Source organism: Corvus kubaryi, unplaced genomic scaffold, assembly GCF_017639235.1.
Source record: "Corvus kubaryi isolate FWS band 111438036 unplaced genomic scaffold, C.kubaryi_AGA036_p1.0 69, whole genome shotgun sequence".
NCBI classification, from domain to species: Eukaryota; Metazoa; Chordata; class Aves; order Passeriformes; family Corvidae; genus Corvus; species Corvus kubaryi.
In genome coordinates this window covers 2,143,028-2,160,290 of record NW_024582057.1, presented here as the reverse complement: position 1 = coordinate 2,160,290, position 17,263 = coordinate 2,143,028, and the positions used below count along the sequence as shown (strand labels likewise).

The 17,263-nt window shown below is 42.0% G+C and overlaps 2 long non-coding RNA genes across 3 annotated transcripts in view; one reads left to right on the top strand and one right to left on the bottom strand.

Annotated features, from left to right (window-relative positions):
* The window catches only part of LOC121674628, a 112,543-nt gene that overhangs the window by 92,739 nt on the left and 2,541 nt on the right, over positions 1-17,263 (top strand). The window lies entirely within an intron of this gene.
* LOC121674627 overlaps positions 2,326-17,263 on the bottom strand; it is a 34,110-nt gene continuing 19,172 nt past the window's right edge. For both annotated transcript variants that reach the window (XR_006019731.1, XR_006019730.1), the window contains one exon: positions 2,326-16,656. This is a non-coding gene — a long non-coding RNA (uncharacterized LOC121674627). The remainder of the gene's footprint in view (positions 16,657-17,263) is intronic.

Below are 17,263 nucleotides of genomic sequence, written 5' to 3'. Positions count from 1 at the left end.
AGTTTCTTTCAGTACAGGTTTCAGCTAAGGAGAGAATAAGCAACCTTTGCTCAGTTGACTGCAAACCCCATTTGAACAGAAAATTTTGTTTCACATTGTCCATGTGTGTGGCGCCAGAAGATTCTGTTATATTACATGAATAACAGTTATTGTAAGCTTGCTTCAAACAGAATAGGTATCTGTTTTTGAGCCAGTAGCCAAAACCAGAAGCAATCTTGAAATTTATAGCTAACTAGGTAATCCATCAGCACTTGGGCTCCAGCTTGGAAAAATATTTTGAGTACCAGCTTAACTTAAGTATATGGATATATACATTGATTCCAGTAGGGCAAACACATATGCCTAGACCTGTGTGTGACTGGAGCTGTGTATGATTAAAGGCATCGCTGAAAGAGTGTCATTAGAAAAAATCCTAAATTTTAGCTGTATGAATTTGTCTACATATAAATATAAGACCAATTCCACCTTGGCTCTGTTTGTCTTTTGGTGCAGTACAACGTAAGCAAGATCGTATTACTCTGCAATATTGACGGCATACCTTCATGCATAGATGATAACACACTCCCAGCATATTATAAAATTTAAAACTGATCTTCTCCACTGCTGAGATGTTTGGGTTTTTTTACCCAGTTTTACTCCCCAGAATCTTCTAGAAACAATAATACTGATCCTGTGTGTTCAGACTATACAAACAAGAGGAGCTTATACAATTGCCTAATTTCTTTGTTTTTCTCTGCCGCCCTTCGTTGCCTGTACGTTTTCCATGCTCAGGAATGAACATACTTTCTGTCAGAGTTTCAGCATATTTTCCTGTCACACATTCTCCTGCTTTGAGCTCTTTTGTTCTAATACTCTTGACATTTAAGCTGGGCACTTTAAAGGTTCTTTCTCTTTACTTTATTCTATGATTTATTGATTACTTCCAGCTTCTGTTTCCCTAAGTCTATTTCCTTTCAAGTTTTCTCACCCTTCCAACTTGTTATTTCATCCCTCGATACAAATAATGCTTCACAGTGCCAGTTTTAAAGCCACAACCACGGTACATTTTTTTCTTCCATTGGCTTGGCATAGCAGCATTTTTTACACACGGAGGCCCAAAGACATTGTAAATGATTACGGGAGTCATTGTTATTGATGAATGTGTCATGGCCACACATTTACAAAGGGTCTGCTCAGCTGCACTGTCCTTTGCAAGCGGCCCCGAAGAAGCCATAGGCACTACTCACAGATCAAGGGACTGCTCCATGTGGGAAAGTGACACTCTGCACTGGGACACAAGTCAGCATTGTGCGGGGAGAAGCCCCCTTGCCAAAGGCTGGGCAGTGCTGGCTGTGTGAGTCTGACTGAAAACCAGAACAGTGTGAGATGCTGGATGAGGGGGCTTGCCAGCAGTTAAGGATTATTGAGCCTACATATTGTGGCACACAGTCTGTGCTGATTGCTACCTGATGGGAGCCACGCAGTCGGTGGCAGAGTGTGGCTGTGTGTGTGCTCCCATCCACATTTCTGCAAGGCACTGTTTTGTTCTGGTGTTTCTTCTATGCAAGGAGGCTTCCATTCACCAGAAAGACCAGCTCTAGCATGAGAAACGCAGCAGGAGCTGTACTAGGTGTGGATCTCAGTGTGAGCCTTGGACTGAAGTTACTTAATTTGGCTGCATCCCCAATTCCCTGCCATGACGTTGGCATAATATTTGTGTCCACCTTGGCATCTTCCAGTGACTCAAACTATACGAACAGTTTTGGAATCATTAGATGGGAGAGCCTAGAATGAAGCAGGGCATTACTACCTATGCAAGGCTTTGAACAGCCTTCCTTCTCTGTCTCCTGCTCTCTTATAGCAAAGGACTGGAAAGGACCCTGTCTTTCTCATGTCTGTGTTCCCATCTTGGACTGAGTGACACACTGGGCCCTTTAATTTCCCCTTGCTGCCCAAAGTAGTGCAATGATTCACTGCTGTACTTGTGCAACAGGAAAGCACAGTAATTCAGCTAGATCCAACTAGGAATTTGTGTATTAGGCATTAAGGGGTAGATTTCCCAAGGTGACAGCCGGGTCCTGTGCTGTGACAGTAGAGTGCTGTGTTCGGAGGGGCACTTTTGCCCACTCCGAGCTCAGATACAAGGGGGTTGAGAAGCAGACTGTAACCAACGCTCGCATATAAAGCATGCTGTAGTCAATTAGCTAGTGATTTTCCTGTCAGCCAGGATTCTGTGCAAATGAAGAGATATCAAAGATGTAGAAATTGATTGAACTCAGCTGAAAATGTACCTCCTGCTTGGCTTCTAAAGTAAATAAAGACCTTTTACTGGAAAAAAAAGGAGCATTGTTCTTTACATTTTATTGTTTCAACAGAGATGAAAAATTAAATTGCCAATAAAATTTTATGAGAAAGGAAATTCTTGTTAGAAATTTTATCTCAGAGTATTGATTTTGCTACTATGAAGAAAATTTCCCTCTAAAAGTTAATAAATAAAAGCAAACAAGGATAGAGTTTTAATTGATTTAATTTAAAATCTTCTAGCATATACAGTATTGGAAAGATTATGTTTTAAAAGAAAGATGCAACTTGCTGGTTTTCCTAGATTTAAATGTCAGTTAGAAAATTTTAAATGGTGAAAAGTTGGTCTTAGGTATATGTACATCTGTGAACACAACTCCTTATTAATCTGTGAATATAGATGACTGAATCCTTGGCCCCTGGTTTGTCTGTCAGAATATCTGATGCACATACCAGCAGGATGTTACTCTGGTTCATTTTACATGCAGCACACCAAAGGGGTATGTTGTCCTAGAGGCTTAAACTGTGTTTTACTTTACACTAAAAATTCAGCCCAAATGATATAGCCAAGAGATTAGAGATTAATAAATTGTAATAACAGTGCTTTTATTAACACTAGAAAATTGGAAGTTATGTTTCTGGTAGGAAAACTGATTTTACCGAAACCAACTATTAGTATGAAATACTTTTGTTGTGGTTTTGTACATTTGTATGTGTGTATCACCATAAGCGCAGGTATATTATACACAGGTATTTGCCTTTCCTTTAGGCAACCACACAGTGACATTTTCCGAGGAATAAGAAGCTGAATGAGCAAGTAAGACAAAGCTGCGGTTTGTTCTTTTTCAGCAGTGGAAATAATGTTAATCAACTATGTGACTAGAAATTTTTGGAGACAGCCTTCAGCAAGTTCCCATTGATTTTCTCATTTAAGAATCTCCACAAAAGACGACAAAAAAAATAGTCAAGATATTTCAAGATAACATATTTTTGTTGTAAAGGAGGAATTTTAGCTTTTTTTTATAGAAGCTGTTGGTTTCTTTCTTCTGGGATGCCTGGAGAATTGCCTCAAAGCAACCAGAGGTATATTCTCCTTCCTTAGGGCTTTAATATGATCCATGGGACCCTGGTGCTCTGCCAGCTCCAGAGGCACAGGACAAGTGAGGGATTCTGCATTGGAACCCTGTGTGTCAGAGTGATGCTCTTACATGGGTTTTAACGGTGTTATCCTCAGATGAATTGGAGTGAGGCAAGCTCAGGAGCTGACAAGCACAAATAAATCTCCAAGTGAATGACCTGGTAGTTTGTGTGCCTCCTTATTTCCTATTTAATTTTATTTTGGGAGTGGCTACTGTCTTGCGCTGTTGTGGCTTTGTTTTCTCATCTCACAGATGTCTGCCAGCTGCTGGATACTCAGAAGAAGACAGTCACTTGGGCTTTTTCCTGTAAGCCATGTCCCTGAGTAAGTTCTCACACACAGAAAAGAAATTCAGGGCAACAAAGAGATATCAGTGAAAGGTTCTTTTAGAGTAAAAATTTGGTGGAGATTAAAATAGGGCAAAAGTTCAAATGAGAACAAGCCACTGCCAAGCAAACAAGAATCTTGGCAAAAAAGAAGGAAAAGAAACATTGGTTTAAAAGACAAGTAACCATGGCGAGGCAAGAGCTCAATGCTAGAATCTGGTTAAGAACTAATATCACACAGAGCTGTGATTGTTTATTCAAGGCTAGCCCATGGGAGAACAGTTGTCTCCAATGAGTGTTCTCACAGCTTGGATCCAAAATTATAACTGCATTTTTTTAAGCATCCAGCACTTCAACACTACCCATTTACTGTTAGACAAAAGAAACAGAAAGTACGAAATTTTTTTCTTCGTGTCCCTTGTGTGTTTAAGGCAGAGCTTTACATATGGAAAGGCATTTCATGTCAGCTGTTGAACCAGTAACATGCTATTCTGCAGCAGTTGCCAATGGAAACTGTTGATGCATTTTCAGTGCCTCTCCCAAGTTTCAGAAGAAACTGGAAGCAGTGTATGGTTTAGAGATGTTTTATTTGTGTGGGTTTTTGGAGGGCAAGAGAAGAGGTCTTGCACCCCTGAGCTGCATTACTGCAGTTGTGACACAAAACAGCTAATGAAGTGTGGGAGCTAACAGCTGTGGAATTAAGTTTAGGCATGAAATGAAAATAATGGCAGCTTTGATACAAGTAATAATTTACTAAAGATGTTTTGTGGCTATCAGCAAACTCACAACATATGCACACATCCATACACCTGCTTAAGTTGTGCACCTGTTGTCCTACAAATAAATCAAAAGGGAAAAATTGAAGCTTCCAATGTTCTGCTATAAATAAAAGATGATTAATACCATTATAGTGACAAACAGGTATTGGCAGCACACAGAAAGAATGGAAGATTGTCATCTAATTTGTGCTTTTGTTTCGACATCTAGATGAGCTTGGAATATATATACAGTGCTAGAGGGCACAGCTGCAGCCCAGCAGATGAGAAAGAGAGAGCAGGTCAAATTCATCTCTCACTGAAAGTCAAAAGTAGCTCAACCAAAGCACGAATTATCATGAAAATGAACACCATCTGATTTTTCTACAATCTGGAGGATTTTGTTACTTACACAAATTTATTGCTCAGAGCTTCTCAGCCTAAGCTACGACACAGTGGTCTGTACTGCAGGTCTTGGCACTTCTGGGAACCTGACTTTGCACTGTTCTTCAGACACCTGTAGGTCTCCGTGGAAGGTCTCTTTTTGGAATTAGTATGCACATCCTTAAAAAGATCTTTCAAGCTGAGACCTAAATCCCCACATTTTCACTTTGTGGAATCGTTTACACATCTGCAGAGGGCAGCTTTGAATATTGCTGGAGTCTTGGGTCTCTTCAAGTTAACAGGGCACATGGAAATTGCTGTGTAGACAATTTCAAAGCTCCCATTTACCCACAGACTAATTAAAATTTAGGCAATAGAAGCACAATTTCTTTGAACTTCCCTACTTCAGAGCTGGCTACCCTGGCTGTCAAGGTGATTTAAAAATATTTTTTCTTAAAGGAGAGGGTTTTTAGCAAATAAAGCTAAATTCTTTCCCTTGCCTCTGTCCTGTCCTACTCCTCCACCTCCCCACCCCACACCCTTGGATGCATGGCATTCCCCTCCACCAAGGCAGCTCGCAGCCTGTGGAATTGCCTCTCCTGGATTCAGACTCTCAGGTAGGCTGAGAATGGCAGCTGGGCAAATCACTCCATATGAGCGCCATTCCTTGTTTTATGAGGCAAGGCACCTATTCTAAGATACAATTTATTTCAGTGTGTTAATGGCATCTGAAGTGTGTTTTGCCCATTCTTGAGTAAATGTTAGGGGCAGAGAGATAGGGAGCTCTGTGTCTGTTATGGCTGCATTTTCCCTATGCCTTCACAGTTCCGAGGAGCATCTCCCAAAACTCACAGCTGCCATTGTATCAAGCCAGACTGCTACAGCACATTAGAGAGATATGCACAGTCTTCTATTAATTTTTTTTCTTCACCTGTCATCTAAAGTGAAATCACTCGGAGCAGGAGCCCCTCCTCAGTCTTTCTGTATGGAGAAATCATAACCTTGTCCTTTTGTGGTGTTCTGCATCCCACCTGCACTGTGCTAATCTCCTACTGTCAGACTCTGCATCCCTGGCACATCAATGGAGCTGCACAGGAAGAGCAGAATTTGGCACCTCGGTTTTATCTATTTAAGAGCTCAGAGGTCTACAGGAGTACTGAGGCTTTACATTTATTTTTATTATGTATACTTTGCTGGGAGCAGAACAGGAATGCCCACATTTGATGCCATGCTCTTGTGCAGGGCAAAATCTGCTTTCAGATTCTTTCTGCATATTTCTGATCTCTGATGAAGATCTCTGTCGTGTCTTTCATATTCACAGCCTGATCCAAGGGGCACTGAGTCCCTCTCCGCACAGATACATCCCTGCTATAAACAGGCACTTGCACGGAAATCAAGAGGCAATCCAAAGCATATGTGAAAGCGAACTCGGCCCACTTTTAGTGCATAATTTAAGTCTGCTAAACAGGAATATATGTTCCACTTTTGTGTTATTGTTTTTTCCTTGGTTGACAGTGAGAGCCTTTGGATTCTGCAGTATGGAGTGAGGGCAAATTGTCACTCTTCCTTGATGACTTTTTCCTTCTTCACCATTGTCATGAATTCACAATCCAAATGACTCACATTAGGTGAGCAAATATTGCCCTAGTTTGAATTATTTTATTTTTGTTGCAATCACCTTTGAATGTTACTATAGTAATATCTCTGGTTTTTCCTGTCAAGTAACTGTCACAGACAATTTCATAAACCTTTTATGCAGCTACAGTGCAAAGAAAATGATGCATATATTTTACTATTATGCTTGCCTGTAAATAATAAGGATATTTTCAATGCATATAATTGCATTACAAGGAAAGAATACAAAGATGCCAGAATAAAACAGGTTAAAAATGAGAAAATATTGAAATCAAGGTTAATATTATCTCCCTTGCTCAACCTTTGCCCAAAACTCTACGTCATCCCATTCATGCCTTTTTCTCTGGGCATGAACAGTTCTAGAAATTGGAACTGAAAAAGAAAATTCCCTTGCTTTGTGCTCCATTGACACTAGCACACTATCCTTCAGCCAGTATAAGGAAGGACTAGGTTGTATTGCTGTCTGGAACATACCAAGTCACTGATAGCAAGACCGTATAATTTGGTGTCTAGGCATGAGAGGATGAAGTGTCCTCATTGGAAGGGTCTGAAGGTGGAATTCTTCAGATACTTCAACTGCTAAGCTTCAAAAAGTCTTCTCCAGACACAGACATATGGTGATTTTCATTTTATATATGTGTATATATATATATATATATATACAACTTGATACATTTGAGAAAAATGTCCACTAAAATGGCAAACAAGCATATGCACAGTAACATCCTGAAAGCAGATACTCAGTTTCAAGCAGCACAGTGTTAGAGCATCTTAATGAAGGCTGTATGCTTTTCCCAAACAAATAATTTTCCTTGATTTCAATCTCAACTTCATAAAAACCACAAAAAACTGAAATATTTTGATTGAATTTCTCCCAAATCCTTAGCTTTGGCTGGACAACAGGGAAAGAAAAATATTCAGTTTAATGATTTAACAATTAAATATTTAAACAACCTGGCAAAGTTCTGAGAACATAAGAGCAGAGTATTGCAATGGGAAGATATTCAGGGCAGAAACTGGGACTTGTGCGTTCTCTAAAGCACAGAGGGAAACTGGGACCTGTGTGTCCACTAATGTTTACATACATCTGTCTCCTGTGACCCACAACATTCCATACTGAAGAGTTTGCCTGGCACTCCTATGTGTGTGGCTTGGTTCATCATCTTACATTGCTTATCCAAGAGTGGCTTTTTCTGAAATGTAAGAGCTGGCTCAAAGCACCTGAGATGGGGTTGATTTGCAAGCTCTTCTCCACAGATTGACATGTGCGCAGTGAGCAGACATAGACCCAAAGAGACAATTCAACATTCCTGCAGTCTCTGGCAGGAATTCCTCTTTCTTCTCATCTCTGCCTGCCTTGAGCTTCCTGCTGCCAGTTCTCCTCATCATAAGAATGGAAGCGTCAATACTCAAGATGTCAGAGGGTGCAGGAGAAGCTGCTGGCTGCTGCTGTATGAGCAAAACCAGCCAAGTGTCCAAGTTTGTGTTTATGCAACAGGATCTGACCAAAAAAAAAAAAAAAAAAAGTGAACACAGGTTTTCTCTGAGCCTGGGATGAACTAGAGAACCATCCACACTCCTGGAAGAGTGGAGCCTCAGCAGCGCCTCAGTAAGGCATAATGAAGTCCAGTCCTGCCCTGGGAAAGTGACCTCTTTTTCCAGTGAGTAGGATTTGTCCACTGAAACAATTCCTGAGCAAATTATTATCTCTCTAAAGAGGTTGAAAACACAGACCAACTAGGAGAAGACACAGTATTCCCCATGTTGAGTGAGGTTACCATGGCAGAGTCCCACTGCTAGAGTCACAATTTTCTGCTGCTGTACCATATGCTTCCCAGAGAGGCCTGTTATTTAAGTTTCCTTATATATCTCCCAGAAAAGGGTGCTGTTAGGTAACAAAAATCTGTCAATTTCTTTATGGCTAGATCAGTGGTAGACCGAAGACAAGGATTATTGCATGGATGGATGTTTCTTTCAGGGTCATGAACAGCCCACACAGATTAATTTTTTATTTTAGACTTCTTGTGGTTACCATTTTATCAGTCACTGTAAGCAGGCAGCAGGCTCTCACTTCAGCTGTGAAGAATGAAGCATTTTAGATGATGAAATGGCATTAGGAACTTGATGTAGCTGTGGGAAAGGATCTTTAAAAAAGTATGTGCCTGTACCTTATACAAATAAACAAATGTCCATAATTGTCTTGGGGCAAAGGGTGAAGGAAGGGCTGGTATGGAAACACTGCTGCAGGACAACTGCCAGGGGAGTTCACAAGTACTAACTGGAGTCTGTAAAGTAGAGGAAGGATAAAACATTGATGGTATGTGATGGGATATTGCACAAGAGGAAAAGAAATGAGAGGAGGCAGTAGTGAAGAAGAAAAGCTGGAAGAAAAGAGAACCACTGGAGAAGGGAGAAGAGAACAGCAGGCAGAAGAAGCATGGAGTTTAGAAAAAAATATAGAGACTAACAAGTACAGGAAAGAAATATTTTAGCACTGTAGGAGGATAAAATTGCAGGCAAATTCTGTTTATTTCCTTGGCCAAAAGTGTGCCCTCATGCTTTATAGAACAAGCAAAGCTCTCTCTGGTAGCATCTCCTATGCCAGCTCACTGAACTTTCCCCTTCAGATGCAACAATTATTTATTTGTGTAGGCATGGCTGCACTCCCTGTGGTGCATGAGGAGGGTGATTGGAAGCATTTTGTCAAAGTCACTTTCAATGGGACAGAATTCCAACACCTAGGGCCAAGAGTCCAATCTGAAGCACTTTGTACACTTGAACGGTTTCACCTCAACTTTCTTTTTTAACAAAAATGTGTTTGAAAAGAGGAATCCATTGTTCAGCATTTCACTTAGCAGCTCTGAACTGAGGCCATATTCAGACTATCTACAGGGATGTATTTGCAGAGGTTTCACCACTAGCAAACTATACTTGGTAGGTTCACAACGTAAAATAAAGACTTATTACTTCCCATCTGTTTTGCCATTCAGCATTTGTCCATCATACACTGACACTTCAAGCTGGCTTGCTGTGATTAGCTTAGCGTGGCAGAGAGATTGCTCACATCATCAGTCAGAGCTCGTGCTCACAGTCCTGGGCTGAAGCTGAAAGTCAAATCCATGCTAAACCCTTGAACTGTTGTAACAGCTTGATGGCCTTTGGAAAATTCTTTCCTTTTTTCTTTCTTTTGCTGTTAGAAAGTTTTTGGTGAACAAGATCTAGGAAGAAGAGTGAGGTGTGGGGGTGAGGAAACAGCTGTAGCAGGGGGAAGAGCAGAAGAAGCAAGTTATTTCATATACAAATGTGCTGTGCATGTGCCATGACTCACCAGGCCATGCATCTGCAGTGGAAATTAGAGAGCAAAGGGAAAAGGCAGAGTAGGTTTTTCATTTGGAGTCACACTGACTTTTCTTATAAAGTCTTTGTGGTCTTGGCTTCCCACGTTGATGGGACTGGTCAAGGCATTTGTAATTAAGTAATGGTTCCACCTGAAGCTGTTTAGGAATGGGAGGGCTGACTGGCTTATGTGAGCAGTGGTCAGTCGGTCAGACCACCAGCTGAAATGTGCTCAGCCTTGTACAGTAGCAGTTCTGATTGGATATTGCTTACTGTGGCAACTGTGAGTTGGGAGATCTTGGCTCAATTTTGCTTGGCCACAGGTCCTTATCATAGAAAGGAAGGAAGGAAGGACAAGCTCTCATTTAAGAATTTTCATGGAAGCTTCTGCAGAGACCATGAAAGCACAGACATGGAGAAAATCCTACAAAGAGGACGATGTGCCATTCAGAAGAAGGCAAGCCCATCACAAACCTGTCACAGACAGGAGAGAACTTCATGTGCAGGATCATTTGGCACCCTCTGGTGAAGAGGTAGAAAATGCCTGACATTAATTTTGTATTACTGCCTGACTGCCATGGGAGTTCCTTTGAGCTGTAAGAAATCATGAAAACAAACACAGTGATCATATCACTTTAATTTATGCAACCAGCAAGGATGTAGAATTGTGAGGCAAATATGTAGAAAAAACCCACCCATCTCCCTCGGGGAAAGTTGCACATAGAGACCTATAGCAAAATGAGGTTTACAGAATGACAACAGCTCACCTTTATAAGAAAAAGATAATATTTATGTGGCTGGTTCCTCCCTCTTCCTCCCCCCCCAACACTAAATACTGTTTGTATTTAGTCTGAAGCTCCTTTAATCAGGGGCAAGTCTTGGTTCCATAGATGAATATTCCCATTCAATTGATAGATGCAGAATCAAGCCCTGCATTTCCCTGGATCCAGGAAATCTAAGGATTTTAAATTTAGTAGTTTCCACTGAATTAAGAATTGATGACGTTTTTTCCACTGCAGTAAATGGAAGGTGCTGTTGCCAAAATACCTGCTTACTGTATGAACATGGAAAACCTGATGGCTTCTTAAGGTGTATTAAGGAGCTATAGACCTTTGAAATGTAAGTTGCAAGAAAATGAATTAACACATAAGGTACATTCCATGTGAAAAACAAGAGAAGCATTATGAGATGCTCAAGAAACTTATTCTCTTGGTCTGTGGTACCTCAATAGGAAATCAAGGCCACTACAGGCACTCTCATAGATCAGATAGGGCTGCCTCTACCCTTATTTTGAGCCACAAGTGCCATCCAAAGGCCATATGATCATCTCTGGCTGCTTGTTTAAGGGAGCAGGGCTGCACATTAAGTTGTCCTGTTAGTGGTTTTCAGCACACAACCAGACCACTGTATACCTAGGTACATTACTCTGTGCCTCAGTTCCCTGTTGCAACAGGGCATCAGAGGCTTCAGTTTATAACATCTCTGAGATCACAGAATCACAGAAAGGCAGAGGTTGGCAAGGACCTCCAGAGATCATCTTGCTCAAAGAGGGCCACAGCTCAGATGCTCAGATGCTGGACACTATATGGTAAGGTAAATTGGCTCTAGCTAATCACTATTTTTAAATAGGAAATAATTTCAGGTTTGAGGCTCATTGTTCTTGAAATGCAGATGAACACATGCCATTCCCTCCCCCTCCCGCCTCCTCTCAGACCCAAAACTGGTATCAAAACTGGCAACTGTCTTTGCATTTTTTCATTCTTCATTCATGAACACAGCTAACTGTGAGAGAGAAAAGATGTGAAGGCAGTAAACATCACATTTCATCGGATGAACCCTCTCTACCTTCACATTTTAAAGTACTGTGGACCAGTTTCATTGGAAGGGATTGATCCTTGAGCCCAGAAGCCAAAAGGTAACTCACTCCCCACCCACTCTACCCCCATCCACTGAGGAGAGGCACTGCAGATGCCCAGGGTACAGTGTGCCCAGCAAGAGCACCCCAAGCTCTGTCCCATCCCAAATGGTTCTGACCTGCCATGGCAGCCAGCTTTCCTGGGCCATGCTCAGCTCCATCCAACTGAGGAGGAAGCTGGCATTGCAGCAGCTTGGGAAGAAGTGCTCATGCTTCTCATGGTACCATCCAGGACACCCAAAGGCCACAAACCCTGCTTTCCATGGAGGCTCAGTGAGGCAGGGAACCACATCATCTCCTGAAGAAACCTACTCCAGGCTCTGACAGACTCTCTCGACCCGTGAGCTGCCTGGTGGAGGCCAGGCTGGCAGGACCATTCCAGCCCTGTGCCTTGTCCTCCTGCTGGCAGCAGGAGTGCCTTGGCCACACTGGGCTTCTGCACAGGCTCACGAGCATCTCAGATCACCCACGTCCTAAACCATTCAAGGCTGGTTCTCTCCCTCTCACACAGTAACTAGATTGATACATTGAGATTTAATTAAAAATGATCAGCTACTGCAAGGACAGGCTTTTTCTTTCTTTTTTTTTTTCTTTCCCCAGGCACTTGGTTTGCATGTTTACTGTGCTAAAAACAGTTACGAGCAATCTGGATAGCCCTCTGTTAGCTGTGATGAAAACATTCTCCAGTATATCTGACAGTGCCTGCCACTTAAGAGGCCCAAGAAATACTCCAGCTTGATGGGGAATGATCCTAGCTTTCTACAAATGACATACTGAAGACCTGATGCTGCCTTTCACCTGGAATCAGTGCTGTGGCATCACCCCTGATGGGGACTCGGGCTTGTTCATGGTTCTGACAGCCAGGACATGGGTACTGATGTCTGTGGACTGCAGTGGGATACACCCTGTGCTCATCTTCCCTCCACCATCCCACAGAACTGTGGTGGACATGGATGTGGGTGGCAAGGAGCTCGCTGTCAGGGTCTGATGCTCTTGGGGGTGACTGCCACATTCAGCAGGGAAAATAACGTAGCTCTTTACAATCCCTGGCCTGTGGTGAGCTCGGGCACAAAAAACCAAGCTTATACCCAAAATCTTTGCAGAAATATTAGCCTGACAGCAGACTGGGGTAGGACACAGTAGCAGCTCAGAATTCTCAAGCCAGATGTACCCTCTGCCTTGGAAATGACTGACCATTTCATCCCCTCATGAGACATAGTTGAGGACCACTGCCCATTCAGCAACAATGTGGTGCTGTGGCCATGGCCAGCTCTCCTTCATCTCACTTCAGTCTACCTTGTGGCATCTTTTTCCAGGAGCAGTTATACAACCCCTTTCCTTGGCTGTAAAGCTGTTTCCTGCTCCTGCATGCCGCTGTTCATTCCCACACATCCTACAGTTCGCCACCCTCGCTCTTGTGCCAGTCTGGGGCCATCTGTGTGCTGGGGCAGTGTTAAGAAGTCCTCAGTACAGAGTCACACTGAGAGCAGTGGTCAAGTGGGGCCAGTCCTGCAATCAGGGCTGTCAAAAAAGGAGAAATTTCATCTCTCTTTTTTAGTGATAAGGAATCCATTCATTACCAATTCAGTGCTCCCAAGAGTCCTTCTGGTTTGCTTACAGACCTCTACTGATAATGCAAAAAATTGTCCTTCCTTCCATTCTTCCTTCCCACCTCACACACAAACACAAACATTTGGTTAATCTCATGGTTAGGATTATTATTTTTGTAGGTGCTAGTGAGCTGTAGTGAGTCAGAGCATTCCCAAAGCAAAGCTGCTTTATTACCAATTTTGAAAACGCCTCTGTCCATCATTATCAAATATCCTAAATACCCATGTTCAGCAGCATTCTGCTGGTACTTAGATTATGAGTCACTGGGTAATTTAGCCCTGCGAGTGAGACTGTAAACTGTTCTCCCCCTGCCTTTTCCAAGAGGAGATGCCAGTGGGGGACCTTCATTAATATTCACTGTAACATACATCTGTTTGCCCCCTCAGCCACTGTATGAAAATACACAAGGAGAGGGGGAAGGGCAGAGGGAAAGCTTCAAAATGTAGCTAAGGCAGGAGTCAGGGATGCACCCTGAGCTGTGTCTGTCAATCTGACAAGGACAGCAAGCATTTGCCATCTCTATGAGCCGTTCTTTGTGGCTGTATAAGCATTGAGGCATTTGAAGTAAGAAAGGCACGGACTCTGGCTGAGGAATAATAGCAGAGCTCAGGTTGATAATGCTGCTCAACAGCTCGGTGTTAGGGCTGGATCTTGGGTGTGGATGCAAGTGACCCACTTAAAGATTTTTGTTGCTGTTGTTCAAAAAACCTCACCGTTTACCTTCTGTCCCATTGAGACTCAGCTACGACAGAGTCATACTTCATATTCATCTATAGGAACATCTGGCCCATGTCTAACATTTAATTTCCACACCATTAGAGTCAAACAATACATGTACATCAGTAGATAATGTAATGCATTATCACGCAAGGCAGAGAGCAGCAATTTATTAGCCTAATTTAAAATAGCCTTCAGCAAAAAATAGTGCATCTTAATTCATGGATCTGAAAGGAATGACATATTTTCCTGTAAAATGCAAAGGTATGAACAGAGACATGCTTTTCCACAGTGGTGCATATATTATATCTTTTTCTTGTAAATCTTTTAAAAGATGAAATATCAGTCCTTTGTCCATAAAGAAGAAAAAGAAGAAAAAAGAGAAAAAAAACAGTAAAAAGGAAAAGTTCAAAACCAAGGTACATCCATAATAATACAAAAGGAGAGATCTTACCAAGGGGACAAAAGAGAAAAAGCTGCCCCAGAATACAAGCAAAAGTGACCTTTCTTTTACAGTGAAATTGTGATCTGAATGTGAAGATCACTCAGACTTTCCAAGCTCATATTTCAACAAATCTGGGCACCTCAAGTGCACATCAAGCATTTCCCCCTCTTTTTTTATCTATTTCTTTAATCTGTCTTTTCCAATAAGAGACATTCTCTGGATAGAACCAAAAATATCAAAACAAATTAGAAACCTTTGCCAACCTAGCAAAATGAGTCACTTTTCACAAGCCTTTGATTAAAGGCCGTAACTTCCTTCTAGGGGGAAATTAACTTCCCAAATGGCAGAGCAACACCAGGCTTACGTGACACCCAAAGTTCACTTCAGTTCTCCGAAGCGGGATAAATTTTCTCACTTTTGGTTAATAAATACATCACAGGCTCTGACAATACTGCTCAGCTCCTATCTCTAATGTACCCAAAGTTTACAGCTGTCTGAAGCTGAGATTTGTATTTGGCAGCTTTTCTGGCTATCTTTTTTTTATTTGACATCAAAATGTCATTGAAAAACTACATAGCCTTGGAACAAAGTCTAACCCAATAAATCCTGCATTGTTTTTCCCACAGTGGAGCAACTTTGCTCGGAAAACTAGCAAAGTTGGGGGGTTGCTGTGCCCCACCTGGGATACAGCCTGGAGGTGGGAGAGTGCCACTCCCTCAACAGCACTTTAAAAGAAAGCAACTCAATCCTGTGGGCATATGTCAGGTGCTTTGAGAGCTTCTTGGAAGACTTAGGTACAATAACCCATGGTTCTGGATCTGATCAGTTTGAGCCCTGCCAAAACTAAAACCATGCAACAATCAAAGCAAAGCAGAACTTTTAGATGACTGGGAAACGTTTAAGGTAAAAAAAAAATTGCTTATCTCAAATATCTTTGTCAGTGCCACCCTTGTTTGGCAGCACCTGAATGGGGATTACCAAAAATCTCAGCTGTGGACTTTGCCCCAGATAACATATAAATGAAAATCCCAAACAAAAGAAGCCTTAAGGTTAGTTATTCTTTTGGCATTAAAGACGATGATCTCCTTTTCATCACGATGAAGTGCTCCTTTCAGTGGGCTCGCACAGAATAGCATAGGGATGATTGGTCATGGGGAATTATAAACATAAAAACACAGAGAAGAAAGAGAGAAATGACAGCAATCCCAGGTTCTTGTGGGAGTTTTTCTGGCCAGCCAGGGGCAGGATCTGCCTGCAAACCATCTGCAATGTCAAAACTGTGCCGAGGCCAAGAGGGTGGCAGGGAAAGGGCGAGGGTGTATGAGCACACTTCACATGACAAGGACAATGAAACTGGAGATACAGCCCCATGCAGAGAATCCCGCAGCAGAACTGTAATAAAGCAAGCTTATCAGCAGTGGTAAGGGGAATTCTGGAGCTGAAGCTGAAAAATTGGTATGTTTTACCAAATTGAATAAGTGTTCAACCAGAGAGAGAGTTTCCCTGCTTGGAGAAGGACTGGTATTCATGAGCTTAGAAAAATACTCTGCTACTGACTTAAAACATGAATAGAGGCAAGAACTAGGGAGGATCCAAAATCCAGGCAGGTGACCCAGCTCAGCAGTCAAATAGATCACTGATCTTCTGAAAAGTACTATAAAAGCAGAAGGTCTCAGAGATTCAGAAAGAGTCACACCTGACATGTCCACTTGACACATGTCAACAGAAAGAGGAAACCAGTAAATCTTACACCAAACAAAAGTCCTCTCATCCAAATGGCTGGTGTACTGGAAGGCTTCCTCTGGATGGTTCACTGACTGGCTGCAATACAGCACCATGCCTTGCGGTGGGGGTGGGGGTGTGCACTGTGTGAAAGAAGTGAATGATGACACATTAGGAAAAGATTTTGGCTTTTCCATCTCAGCTGGAAAAGAAAGGGAGAGTCTTCTCCCTTTACCATACCTCATGATGTATAAAGTAACTAGGAATAAAGCTGGTGTATCTTACCTGACCTTCTGTTTACCATCCCCTTAATAAAAGGCATCAGAACATATTCTCCTGGCACAGTTATTACCTTGTAAGGATGCGGCTTATGCCGAGGTACCTGCGTCTCTCTAGGAAGGAAATAAGACAAAGAAAAGGTGCTTCCATTAATGCTGCCTCAGGGCACCAGCAAGTTACGGGTTGGTGGGTTTTACAAGACTACTTACTATGCTATTCAATTAAAAAAAAGAGCAGTTACCATAGCAACACCCACATCTAATGGCTCTTATGCTACCTCTGAGATACAAAGCACCTTCTTACAGAGATACATTGACCAATACAGCATGTCGTGGGAAGTTTAATGCTTCAAGCAATGGTTTAAGGAGGAGAATGTGCGTTCCAATAACCAGACATATTTATATCCCCAGGTTGTAATATTAATTTATAACAAATTGTTTTCATTCCTTGATATCTCTTTTCTTCTCATTACCATTTCTTTTCTAATAGCACCTCCATTTCTTTCTTTTCCTCCTCTCCCCGGATGGATGATATTTGATTAAGTACAGAATGAGATTTGCATATGGGAGCTCTGGGATATGTCCCACAGTTAGGTGGGTTGTATCTGGCTGTAGATCTCGTATCTAGGAAATGCTACCACGTTATCATAGCTGAGCACTCATGGTGGCCAGAGGAAAGCCAGGGGCAAGTAAGTGTTTGTGGAATGCAGTCTGGGACTAC